Source organism: Sceloporus undulatus, chromosome 6 (assembly GCF_019175285.1).
Source record: "Sceloporus undulatus isolate JIND9_A2432 ecotype Alabama chromosome 6, SceUnd_v1.1, whole genome shotgun sequence".
Classification (NCBI taxonomy): Eukaryota; Metazoa; Chordata; class Lepidosauria; order Squamata; family Phrynosomatidae; genus Sceloporus; species Sceloporus undulatus.
Window position 1 is genome coordinate 150886698 of NC_056527.1, and position 14519 is coordinate 150901216.

Sequence of the window (14519 nt, forward strand, 5' to 3'; positions counted from 1 at the left end):
CCCAGGTGACTAGGCAAAAGCTGGGGTGGTTGCAGGTTGTCCCTTAAAGCCGCTGATGACAGGGTAGATGTGCAAAGCTGGCCAAAAAAACTACCAAATGCTTTTTATACTATTCTGGAAAGATGACAAGGTTTTCTTGAACGCTTCACAACCATGCGAGCCCCATGAACAACACTTAGAAGTGGCAAACACAGAACGAAGCTATTACAGACCATCTTTAAATATCTTGCCTGACACAATAAATCTGTCTGGAACGGCTATGGATGTGTAAGCTGTATTTAGCCCTTCATGCTTTTAATTTAGAACCCTAGAAACCATAGTGAGCTCCCAGTGTCTTTCTCAATGTAAGGCCAGCGACCAATCATTTATGAACAATAAAATATTCTACCCTATTTTTAAGAATAGGGTAGAATATACATCCAGTACTTCTGCTTGCAAGACTAATTGATCCTCTGCCATAAAAATTAGTGCACAATTTCTTTTTCTTTCTATTTAAATTCATTAAAGAACAATGGTCAGCTACATCAACACATCTGGATCTAATATGTATTCTGTCATGATGAAACACATATAATATCTTTATTTTTTATACTGTACCTACAAATACCAGCATGGTATAGTGATTTGAGTGTTGGACTAGGACTATGAGAGACCAGGGTTCAAATCTGCACTCGGGTCACAGAAACCATCTGTTTAATCTTGGACAAGCCACACTCTCTCAGCCTCAGAGAAAGGCAATGGCAAATGTCCTCTGAACAAATCCTGCCAAGAGAATGCCATGGTGGGTTTGCCTTAAGGTCAGAAATGACTTGAAGGCACACAAAATAATAATAATAATAATAATAATAATAATTATTATTATTATTATTATTATTATTATTATTATTATTATTATTATTATTATTATTTTATATTCTGCCTTTCTCCCAATACAAGACTTAAGGCAGCACTCCTGGGAGAAGCATGACGGATTGGTCTTATTGGGAATTCTTCACACATTTCTATTACGTCCAAGAGTGACCATTCAACACTAAGAACAAAAACAAAATGGTGCTATCTCAGCCGCAGTTACAGAGCTTTTCAGAGAATGAATACTGAGTACAGACAAATAGCATTGCTTTCTCCCGGTCGCAGCAACTGGCATTGTACTACTAGTCTTTTCAAACTCCTCCACTTTACTTAATTAGTTACTTTTTGTTCACTCATGACTGAGTAGAGTAGACTGAAGTCTACAAAAGCTCATGCTGCCAATTTCTTTTCTTCAGTTAGTCTCAAAGGTGCTACAAGATCCAGAGATAAGTGACATTTGGTGTGTATTAAAATAGAAGAGGACAAACAATTTTCCAATTGTCCTTTTTACAGTCAAGTGCAAGTGTGAATTTGAGTCTTTGTAAGAGAAGGGGACTGATAAAGAGCACCCAAGTAGGACAAGTATGTTAAAACTTCAATGATATGATAGAATTCAAAGATATAGCCGTGTTAGTCCATAGAATCAGTAGGTAGCACCTTTGAGACTAACTGAAAGAAAGAATTGGCAGCATGAGCTTTCACAGACTGAAGCCTATGAAGACTCATGCTGCCAACTTCTTTCTTTTAGGGCCCAAACAGACAGACCAAAATAAAGCTGCTTCAGGTCACTTTGGAGGTATGCTGTTTGAATGATGCATGCATTCGAAGAGCTTGGAAACCACAAGGACTGTAGCATAGCTTTGGCGCAACTTCTGGCCTCTTAGGACGCATGCATCATTTAAACAGCATACCTCCAAAGTGACCCCAAGCAGCTTTATTCTGGCCTGTCTGTTCAGGCCCTTAGTTAGTCTCAAAGGTGCTACAAGATCGCTTCAATGATGCGAGTTTAATGTTATGTATACACTGCATACTCCTATTCCCCAGCCTAGACTTCCATAAATACCTGGAGTCTGGCCTAACTTCCTCGATCTAAGCGTACACATCCCTCAGGAGGTTGAAAAAAGCCTCAATTATTAGGTCTAGTACCAATATATAGTATAATTTCAACAGCCAGTATGGTGCAGTGATTTGAGCTACAGACTATAATTCTGGGGTAGCAAAATTCAAATCCCCCATTAGCCTTGGAAACCTTTTGGGACTCGGAGGAAGGTAATGGCAAACCCCTCTGAACAAATCTTGCCAAGACAACTTTGCCACAGGTTCACCTTAGGGTTGCCCTAAGTAGGAAGTGACTCAATGGCACGCACAATATTTAAATGATGCTCCTGTGCATTGTTTCTCCCCTCCCACACACTTACATTTCCTTCCACATCAAGGAGAACACATGCTGCTGAGTTGCCCAAAGGTTTGGCAAGGTCAGACAGCTGCTGTAACCGACACCATTCGAAGGGATTATGTAGTCATTTTCCCTCTCTTTCAGAATGATGAACAAAATACTTCTTAAAGCAGCATTTTAAAATAGTTCTTACAGACAGTTTACCAGGCTGGCTTGCCAAGGACAAGTCCTGAAACAACTAGACCTTTGGCAAAGCAGGACACCCAGGACAACACACACATCTTCCTCCCAATTAAACACATAAAGTCCTGGGAATTGCTCTTATTTCCACACTGAGCTTTGGTGGGAACAGACTGTCTGAAACTCAGCACAACACAAAGCCCTCTCCAGCCTCCTTGTACGAAATGTGCAGAAGGTATCGCTGTCACTGTGAACCCAGGAACAAACACAATAGGCGCAAGAGGCCCACTGCTTGTAATCCGCATGCTCCAAGTCCTGCATTAGTCTTTACTCACCTCTTCCCCCAAATCTTCTAACAGGTGCAGGAGTAGGGAAGGGTTGGTGGCAAACACAGGCTTGGGTTGGCTACTAGGGAAAGCCAAAATACATGCGCTCCCGAAATTTGCACAAACGCAAGTATCGTAGGCTCCAAGATCAAAAATCCGTAGCATTACGGATGACAACCCTTAGTAAGTAATGTTGCACATCAGGCATTGATTCAATTTGGAAATTTCTTGCAACAGTATATTCAAGGATGTGTAATTTACCAGGATGGAGAAACATGTACGAGTTGACTATCCATTATCTGAAATGCTTGGGACCAGAAGTGTTTTGGATTCTGGAGTATTTGCATATACAGTGGACTCTTCTCATCCACGGGGGTTCAGTTCCAGACTCCCCATGGGACTGGTTTCTCACACTCACTTTCCTCCCTTTTTAAACACTAGGCAAAGGTGTGCCTTCAAGAAATTTCTGACTCGTGGTGACCCTATCATATGGTTTTCCTTGCAAGAAGGGTTGGGGGGGGGGGTGCCTTCCTGTGAGTCTGAGTCTGACTTGTCCACATGGATGGAGGTCATCCAATGGGTTTCAATGGCCAAATGGGGATTCAAACCCTGGTCATTCAATGGGCTTCCATGGCTAAGTGGGGATTCAAACCCTGGTCACTCAATGAGTTTCAATGGCCAAGTGGGGATTTAAACTCTAATCACTTAATGGGTTTCAATGGCCAAATGGGGATTCAAACTCTGGTCACCCATGGGATTTCCATAGCTGAGCGGGGCTGCAAACCTGCACCATTCTAGAGCCAAGTATATATAAAAGGTGGCAAACTGGTTGGCACTGCATTTTAGAAGAACTGCAACAACCATGGGGTAACAGGTAATTCCAGAGGGAGAGAGGGTGGATGGATGGGACGTATTATCCCAGAGGTTAGACACAACTTTATTCCATCCTGTCTATAAGGATAAGATTTTGTAATGCAAAGATGTTCTGCACTGACTACTACAGTGTTCTATATAAAGGTTTTGTTGTTTTACAATGTCACCTTGAGTCCCATTTTGTTCAAAAAGATGGGTATAAATTGAATAAACAAAAACTTAATAAATGTCTCTGCTCGCATAGATTGGGTTGGATCGACAACTCGCCTCTGGCTGCTGACTGCTTTATTTGTTAAATAGAAAATACTGTATGTCTGAGCACATGAAGCACTTCACTTCCAGGATGCTAATCCCCCAATTTAAAACTTAAAACTACGGATCTGATTACTAAATGAAATGCTGAAAACCTAAACGGAAGGAAGCATATAGCATGGAGCAAACCAATCTTCCTCTTATGTGGGCAGGGCTACTTGTGCTCTACGTGCAAGTTCCTTCTCTCCCCATATTCCCTGAAGAAGACTTACACCGAAGCAGAAGCAATGTGCAGTTTAGGCTGACTGAAGGCGAGCAATCTGTTTCCTGAAAATTCATCTACATAGGATATGCCCCAAGGAAGCATTCCGCATCAACAGACGGCTTCGGAAAGATGCTGGCAATGTAAGATTTGCAAAATTACTGTAATAGCAAAAGCACAAAAATCCAGAACTACTGTATCCAGGAAGGATACGCAAACTGCAATCACTGCTGAGATCTATGCACTTGAGGAAAAGGACAGAAATGCAGAAGGGAAAAGGTGCAGCCAATACCACTGTCGATACAACTCACACTAAGCTTAGCATAGAAAGAGAAATACAGTATGAGTAGTTATTATCTGAAATTAGCATTCAGGGTGTCACTATATCAAGTAGTACTACAAATCAGCAATCCAATGACAGTAGATTTAACAAGACAAGGAGGGAAATTATACCTCTTCCAGGAGAATCCAGACTGTTTCAGTTGAAAGACACAGAAGTCCAAAACACACTACAGAAATAATCCAGTTTGCTTTAACTGCCCTGGCTAAATGCTAGGGAATTCTGGGGACTGTAGTTTTGAGAGACATCTAGCCTTCTCTGCCAGAAAAGGTGCCGCAATAAACTACAATTCTCAGGATTTCCTAGCACTGAGCCAGGGCAGTTAAAGTGGTCTCAAACTGGATTATTTCTGCAGTGTGTTATGAAATTCAAAATGACCTGGATTCAAAATTCAAAATGACCTGAATAGACTAGAAAGCTGGGCCAAAGCTAACAAAATGAATTTGAACATGAAGAAATGCAAGGTATTGTACTTAGAGCGAAAAAATGAAATGCAAAGATATAGGACGGGTGACACCTGGCTGAATGAGATTAATACATGTGAAAGAGATCTAGGAGTCCAAGTAGACCACAAGTTGAACATGAGTCATCAGTGCAATGCAGCAGCTAACAAGGCCAATGCGATTTTAGGCTGCATCAATAGAAGTATAGTGTCTAGATCAAGGGAAGTAATAGTGCCACTCTATTCTGCTCTGGTCAGGCCCCACCTGGAATATTGTGTCCAGTTCTGGGCGCCACAATTCAAAAAGGACATTCAGAAACTGGAGCATGTCCAAAGGAGAGCAACTAAAATGGTGAAGGGTCTGGAAACCTTGCCCTATGAGGAACGCCTTAGGGAGCTGGGGATGTTTAGCCTAGAAAAGAGAAGGTTAAGAGGTGATATGATAGCCCTGTGTAAATATTTGAAGGGAAGTCATACTGAGGAGGGAGCAAGCTTGTTTTCTGCTGCTCCAAAGAACAGGACCCAGAGCAATAGATGCAAACTGCAGGAAAAGAGATTCCAGCTCAACATTAGGAGGAACATCTTGACAGAAAGAGCTGTTCGACAGTGGAACATACTCCCTCGGAGTGTAGTGGAGTCTCCTTCCTTAGAGGTCTTTAAACAGAAGCTGGATGGCCATCAGTTGGGGATGCTTTGATTGAGATTTCCTGCATGGCAGAATGGGATTGGACTGGATGGCCCTAGTGGTCTTTTCCCACTCTAGGATTCTATGAACCAGAAGCTCTCAGATTAAACTCCAGTCTCTCAGAGGAAAGTAACACATATCCTGGAGCTGGGCCTTTTCTGCTCTGGCTTGATCACTTCTAAAAGGTCCCAATGCTGGATTAAATCAGAGCAGTAATCAAGACAGAAAACTATTCATAAACCCTGTCCATGTGCCAGTTTCAACATAGCATTCTTTTTTTCCAAGACTGCATGCTCTACAAGACACGTCACAAACATTCCCTCACTAAACTAGGTTTAAAATGTCATTGCTCGAATAGTAATGCCCATTTTGAGACTAACTTAGAGAAATAAGGACTCAGAATAATGAAGGACAGAACATATACGCAGAGGAGATGCATACCCAGGACTCCATTATGCTGGATGCCAGGTCAGTGACAATCTCTTGGTGACTGTACTTTGCAAATGAACCTTAAATGAAAGACCGCCTCATTCATGGGAGATTATGCTTAATGCTTACATGGAGAGCCCTTTGCTTTTTGGGGAAATGCTCTGAGATGTTTGCTGGTCCTAAATACCACCAAAGCAGTGACAAGTGACTGAATTACTTCATTGAGTCCCAGGGGGTTTTAAATAGGGGAAAACCTGCTTACACGTTTTCTGTATTTTGAGGGCAATAAATACCAGCAAGGCTTTTATGTGCTATGACATCTTCTGTCACTGAATCCTAGATGCACAATTTACTTTTTCCAAACTGCTGTAGCTGTAAGTTGCCCAGAGAGCTTATGATATAGCATGGGATATGATTTTAAAAAATGAATCAATCAACAAAGAAAGCAGCTGAGATTCCAGTTAAGGATACAACCTCATCTATGCTGACATGGAAGTACTGAATACACTTGCACAGGACCCCCGTCAATGTTTTTACCCGGGAGGACACCTCTCTAGGAATCTCTAGGTCCTCCAGTGCAACTCTGTGGTCAACATCTGTCAGACACTGACCATAGAACAGCACTGGAAGAGCTACAAAGGCCTAGTGGAGTGTTCTCTCTAGGACTCTCTAGGTCTTTCAGTGCGACTTTTGGTTAAAGTTGGCCACAGAGTTGCGCTGGAGGACCTAGCTATTCCTAGAGGTAATGTATCCATGAATAATCAAAGCCGCAAATGTGGAGGAACGAGTGCACACTTATGTATAATGGTGATACATTTCAACATCGCTTTAACTGCCATGGGCTCAATGCTATGGATTCCTGGGATGTGTAGTTTGTTGTGACACCAGGGATCTCTCGACAGGGAAGGTTAAATGTCTCACACAGCTACAGTCTTCAAACGGAGGCTGGATGGCCATCTGTCGGGGATGCTTTGATCTGGATTTCCTGCATGGCAGGGAGTTGGTCTGGATGGCCCTTGTGGTCTCTTTCAACTCTATGATTCTACAAATGCCAAAATGCCACAGCATTGAGCCATGGCAGTTAAAGCCGTGTCGAATACATTATTCCTCCAGTGTAGATTCAGCACTGGACTACTTGTGTAGTCAGTAATAACTACACAAAGCGTCAAACTGTTCCAGAATCTATTTTCACAGATCAAGAGACTTTTAACTAATCAGGACCATCATCATCATCATCACAGAGCGATAGCTTTATTTCTTGTTCCTTATGAAATGGCCGGCAGCCGCTCTTTTGAAGCATTGTAACGCAATATGTTCACAAAGCGTCTGTAACAGAAGAGCCTCTTCGGTAATTTTATACGTTAATCCCTTGTTTGCGTTTTCAAAAAATAAACTTCCAAGGCTGAGTTGTACTCTCGTTGTAAGGAACTGGTTTGTGAAGCCATTTGAGAGTGCGATAAAGGCAATTATAGTGTTAAAACAGTGGGAATTTGGAGGTTACAGAGTATCACTTTTATTTGTAGTGAACGGCTACACAAAAGGTTTCTAACAATAGCTCTAGTCTGGACCAACATCCCAAAGCCTGCAATCCTAAATATGCTTATTAGATTCATATTATTGCTTTTCAGGTAGATAAAACCATTTTAAGGATGTTTCTAATATGCTGTAGCAGATGCAGCTTTTAATAGGGACATTGTGTTTTTATTTTGTTAGGTTTTAAACCTATTTTTAAGAACTCCTTCTAACCTACATTTTAACCTGGGTTTGCTTGGGGTTTGTGTGTGTGTGTGTGTGTAGTTCAGTTGTGTTTTGATTTTCTGGTTCGGTTGCGTCTTAATTTCTGCATTGGAAGTGCTTTTTCTTTTAATGAGGTCCTGTATTTTTTTAAACGGTTGCGCACCACATTTAATCCCATGCGAGGAAAAAGGAAGGATGTCAAACAAACAAGCAAACAAACACATGTTGATATCCATGACAGTGAAATGGATACTTAAATAAATGTTAGAGACACGGCAGAGAGGTTTTAAAACGTTTACTCTTCAGTGATTTGGGGGTTCATAATAAATTATGAGGGCAGACAGTGTGGTGACTCTGGAGACCCGGGTTCAAATCCTGGCTCAGCCGCATAAACCCATTGGATGACCTTTGGACAAGTCACACTTTCTCGGCCTCTGAAGATGGCAATGGCAAACCTCAGAAACGACTCAAAGGCAGACGACAACAACAAAATAAATTACACTTCCTACTTTGTAAATGTTGTATTGTTTTAAAGTGTTTTAAAACGTTTTAAACAGTTTTATCTTTTTTAAAAAAGGGTATTTTACCCTTTTAACAAGCAACCTACAGTGGTCCCTCCACATTCGCTGGGGTTAACTGACCTGGCTCAATGCTAGTTAATCCTGAGAATTGAAATCCATTGTGGCCCCAGAGCGCTCTCTGACAGAGAAGGCTAAACATCTCACAAAACTACAGTTCCCAGAATTCCCTAGCATTGAGCCAGGGAAGGTAAGGCAGTCTCAAACTGGGCTATTTCCGCAGTGTGTTTTGGCACGTTGTCACTGAGTGGATCTCTCTCAGAGCCAAAACAGACTGCATAAATAACCCAGTCTGAGACGGCTTTAACTGCCCCGGCTCACTGCTAAGGAATTCTGGGAACTGTAGTTTTGTGAGACATTTCTCTGACGTTCCTGGCAAATCTATCCCAGAGTCTTCACAGACAGGGTCTGCTCTGAGGCTGAGAGAGTGTGACCTGCTTAGGGTCACCCAATGGGTTTATTGTCATGGCTAAAGTGTGCAAATGCATGTGCAAAAATAACCAACCCCAACCTCACTGCAGCCTTGAGCTCCACGTCTTGTGCTGCAAAGGAAGCAGGTAATCGATAAAAATGGATCACAGAATTTAAACAGCGTCTGTAAAAAGCAGGCAAGGGATGGAGGACCAGCTGGAGCTGCAACAGCCAGGAAGAACAATTGGGGGAAGAAAGAGGGTGGAGCCAAGTGCAGCCACGCCTACTTCCTCTTCCCTCCATCACTGCCACAGATGGGCGGAGCTATCAGGAGTCCCGCCCACTCCCTCTCACTCGTCTCCAAGGCGACGAAGGGACGAGCAAATAGGCGCCCCGCCCACAATCACCTCCCTATCTCCAAAGGCATGAAGGGGCGGAGCCAGGACACCCCACCTCAGTTTTCCTATTTCCAAGGCCAAATAGGGAAAGGAGGTGGAGCCAAGCAGGTGCCCCGCCCCTCCAAGGCAGAGGGAGAAGGGGCGGAGCCAATCAGAGACCAGCCTACCTCTTCATGACCAAAGGAAATGAGAAAGGGGCGGAGCCTAATATAGCTCCGCCTATCTCTTATTCTATCCCTCACTAGCCTCCTCAGCAAATTGAGAAGGGGCGGGGCAGACATAGCCTCGCCCCTCTCCCCGCCCACTCTTATTTACAGCCAAATAGAAAGGGGCAGAGCTAGGTATAACCACGCCCACCGCTCTTCCCTCCATCTCCATAGCTAGAGTGAGGAAAGGGGCGGAGCCAAGATAACCACACCCAACCCTTCTAGAGAAGAAAAGGGGCGGAGCCAGGTATAGCACCGCCCTCTCACTCCAATCCATCTCCACAGCTGGAGAAAGGGGCGGAGACAAATGCATCCACGCCCACCCGCTCTTTCTCCCTCGTCTTCACAGAAAGGGGAGGGGGAGCCGCGGCGTAGCCTCCTTCGTCTCTACTGCCAAGTGTAGCCACGCCCACACACTCTTCCCATTCGTCCAGTCACAGAAGGGGCGGGGCCAGGAGTAGTCCCGCCCTCCCGATCTCGTCAAATGGAGAAGGGGCGGAGCCAGGACCACCGCCTCCAACCAAAGAGAAGGGGCAGAACCAAGCATAACCACGCCCGCCTGCCTCGTCAAATGGGTAAGGGGGCAGAGCCAAGCCTGCCGCCTCCAACCAAAGAGAGAAGGGGCTGAATCAAGCACAACCACGCCCACCTTCTTCCCGTCACAGGAGGGGCGTGGCCACTGCAGGCCCGCCCACCCGCTCCTCCCCCGTCTCCAAGGCCAGAAGGAGAGGAGGAAGGGGGCGGAGCTAAGCGTTGCCCGTAAAGCTCAAGCGAAGGCGGCAAAGAGAGAGGGAGGGATAGAACCGGCGCGAGGGGAGGGCGGGAGGAGTAGGCGGGGCTTGGAGAGAGCAACGAAGCCAGTAATGGGAGTGAAGGCCCAGGATTGGCAGACCGGGAAGGAGCCGAGGAAGCTCCGTAGCTCCTGGGGGGGGGGGGGCTCCTTGTTTTTCCCGCTGAGTAAAGAGAGAACGATCCTCGACTCAGGCCCCGCCCCCCTTTCCGCGCATGCGCCCTCGAACAGACACACTCCTCACACACAACCGCCTCCTTCGCCTCTCATTCGCCCTCTCACCTGAGCGCCGTCCTTGCTCCGCTTCCTCCTCCTCATGGGTCGGGGCTTCCCTCCTCAGCTGCTGAGGAAGGGGGAAAAAACCTCCCCTTTCCCCTCTCTTCGAGGCCCGCGGCCTAGTCCTGAGGGAAAGCGGAAGGAGGCAAAGACCAAGCCGGGCAATGGCTCTGAAAAGAACCGCCTCAAGACGGCCACAGCCGCCGCTGCCACCGCCGAGCGCTGCCCGCTTCTCTGTTCCCTGGCAAATCCCGCCCCCTCCAATGCCCCGCCGAGGCCTCCCGCGCGCCTATTGGACGCTCCCCACATCGATCAAACGCTCCACCAATCAGCCTTCACCTCCTACGCTCCTATTGGACGCCCGGCTCCCAGGAAGGGGACGCGAAAGGAGGGTTGTGAGGGGAAAAGGAGAAAAAAAAGAGGCGGGGAGGAAAATGGCCCTCCCGCTCGCCTATTGGGCGAACGGCTAAGGGAAGTGGAACCTCATTGGTCCAAAGGGGTGTCTCTCATTGCTAATGGGCGGAGCTAAAGGAGAGGAAAGAACTCTAGCGGAGCTCCGCCCACCGCCATCCCACACTAAGCCCCGCCCGCTTAGGCAGAGGCAACAAGCCCCGCCCCCTTTCCCGGGGAGTGCTTTTGTGGAATGTTTACATCGGCGTTTTGCAAAAGGGAAAAAGGCAATGCAATTCAATCCTTCCTTATTGCAACGAATGCATGGGAAGCAATCATCCCCAGAAACGTCGGCACACGCTGCATGAAAGATATTTAACCAGGACTTAAGGCTTTTAATTTATTTAAAATGAACCCAAAACCTCATTATGCTAATTATATTGCCCCCCCCCCCAAATAATGGCTTTGCAAAGCGTGCATGTTACCATGAGTGCATGCATCTATCCCCCACTTCCGCCTTTGATTCCCGGAAGTTCGGTTAGATAAGTCAAAAACGTAATGCAAAATAAAATAAAGAGTGCCCAACAGGTTTCAAAATGCACCCTAAAGCAGACTACTTTCCCCACTTCCATAGAAAATACACACTTTGAAAGATGCATGGAAATATCTTGCAGGGATATTGACCCAGAATAGGAACTTAAAGGCAAAGAGAGAGAGAGTTGGCAAAGAAATCAGAATTTAAACAAGCGAAAGGTGCATTGTTTAAGGATTTCAGATGTTCAGAAGGAACTCTTGCAAATAGGCAATCTCTGCCCTTTCCCCCTTCAGTTGCTAGATAGAAAACCGCCCAAATCGCTTTTTAAAAAATGCCAAACTAAAAGGCAAGGCGGCTGTGAGTCAATCAATGGAGCCTTGACTTTACTCCGAGGCGCAAAGCGCTTGCAACCGTTGAAATTTTCCAGCCACGTGGCCGATTTGCATAGACTTCCTAGGAGGAAGTCCAACAACAAACTACAACTCCCAGGATTCCCCAGCCCTCTGAGCCCCAGGGCGGTCGTTAAAGAGGTCTCAACGTGGATCGTCATTCCTGCAACCCTGCAGTGGGTTTGGGAGCAGAGAAGGCTCCAAAATGTCTCACCAAACTACAACTCCCAGGATTCCCTAGCACTGAGCCCCAGGGCTGTTAAAGCAGGGCCAGGCTGGAGCATTGTGTGTTTTGGATGTCAAAGGAGGACAAAGGCAGCACAAAGGGGGGAAAGGCCAGGCAAAAGCCAAAAGCACTCATATAAATGGATAGATGTTGCAGCACCTTTGAGACTCACTGGAAGAAAAGAAATTGGCAGCATGAGATTTCATAGACTTCGGTCTACTTCCTCAGATGCATTTGGTGCAGTGGTAGCCTATATAAGCCATTGGTATGTGAAGATGCCAATACAAATTGCAAATCCTTTGTGTATGGAAATAAAGTCACAGGCCCAATTTCAACGATGGTAGGAAACTCAAAGGCGTTGCAAGATGGATGGAGAGTTCCTGCATGGCAGAATGGGGTTGGGCTGGATGGCCTTTCTTGGGGTCTCTTCCAACTCTAGGATTCTGTAATATGTGAGATCTCTCCATGTACTGATTCTACAGACTAACACTGCTATACCTTTGAATTCTACCCTTTTCTTCCTGTTAACTTTCTTCTCTTCGTCCAGCTTTCACAACCGCAGGCAGAAATTGGGGTGTTTTTGGTGCCGTTTACTGTTGTTGTGCGCCTTCAAGTCATTTCCGATACTATTAGCAGACCAAACGGGGGAAGAAACTGGAGATGTTGGTAAGGTGCCTGCATTTTGTTGTTTCTGCCCTTAAGTTCAGATGGAATTGAGTCAGGGCAGAAACAATAAACGAAAGCTTGCAACAAGTATACTGTGCATTTCGATCAGAAACCTAAGATATGCAGACACTCAGTATCCACAGATTTATGATCTCCAGATGCAAGCATCCACAGCTTGGGAATATTTAAAATATACATTCAATTTATTTTTACCTTATATAACAATCTCCAATATTGCACTGTTCTAAATATACATAAAACATAGTTTTAAATACTGTATACACATTTTACAATTTGGCTTCCCGTCGTTCATCCAGTTTGTATATAAACCTTTGCCACTTCAAAGTCTACCGCAACTCTTTTCTATCTCTTTCGGTGCTGTATTGATCATATTTAACAAATATATATTTCCGGTAATGATTTTACATTTCATTTTGAAAAGCTCACATATTATATTATAGACCCGAAGGGCCATCCAGTCCAGCCCCATTTTGCCATGCAGGAAATCTCAATCAAAGCATCCTTGACAGATGGCCATCCAGCCTCTGTTTAAAGACCTTCAAGGAAGGAGACTCCACTGCACTTTGAAGAAGCATCTTCCACTATCAACCATCTCTTACTGTAAGGACGTTCTTCCTAATGTTGAGGTAGAATTCTTTTCCCCCCCTTTACTTTGAACCCATTGCTCCATTAGTCTCTGGAGCAGCAGAAAACAAGCTTGCTCCCTCCTCAAAATGACATCCTTTCACATATTTAAAGAGGGCTATCATATCATATATACAGTATTAGTACATTTAGTGTATGTGTTTATATTTGCTTTTTTAAGAGTACACTTGTTGTTTTGAAACATATATATATATATATATATATATGAAAATGATATTTTATACACATACACACACATACATATATATATAAACACAAAGGAGTTCCTCCTAATGTTGAGGTGGAATCTCTTTTCCTGGATCCATTTGCATCCATTGCTCCATTGTGTCCTGTTCTCTGGAGCAGCAGAAAACAAGCTTGCTCCCTCCTCAATATGACATCCCTTCAAGTATTTAAACAGGGCTCTCATATCACCTCTTAACCTTCTCTTCTCCAGCCTAAACATCCCCAGCTCCCTAAGGCGTTCCTCATAGGGCTTCATGGTTTCCAGACCCTTCACCATTGGTTGCCCTCCTTTGGACACATGGCTCCAGTTTCTCAATGTCGTTTTTGAATTGTGGTGCCCAGAAATGGACACAATATTCCAGGTGGGGCCTGACCAGAGCAGAATACAGTGGCAATATTACTTCCTCCATCTAGAATCATAGAGATGGAAGAGACCCCCAAGGGCCATCCAGTCCAACCCCATTCTGCCATGCAGGAAATCTCAATCAACTCTAGACACTACACTTCTATTGATGCAGCCTAGAATCGCATTGGCCTTTTTAGCTGCCGCATCACATCGTTGACTCATGTCCGACTTTCGGTCTCCTAGGACTCCTAGATCCCTGCATGAATATTTTTCCAATAGGATTTAACCAAAGTCCACCATATATATATATATACGATCCATTTTAGAGGAGGGAGGTAGAAAAGGAAGAGTAGAAGGGAGAAGAAGAGGAGGATGAGAAGGAGAAGGAAGGGAGCTGTTCCTCCTTCCTTCCCCCTCCTTGTCCTGGTCCTTTCCCTCCATCTTGCCCTGACTCCCCCAAATCAATCCATTTTGGGGGGATTAAATTTTACCATCCCTCCCTCTTCCTCTTAAACCAGATTCTGCCCTCTTCCCCTTGCAGACCATCCAAACTGCCCCACCCCACTCCCTAATTAATGAATGAATTAATAATCATTATTAGTTAGTTAATTAATTAATTGGGGTTGTTGTTGTTGTTACCTATGCT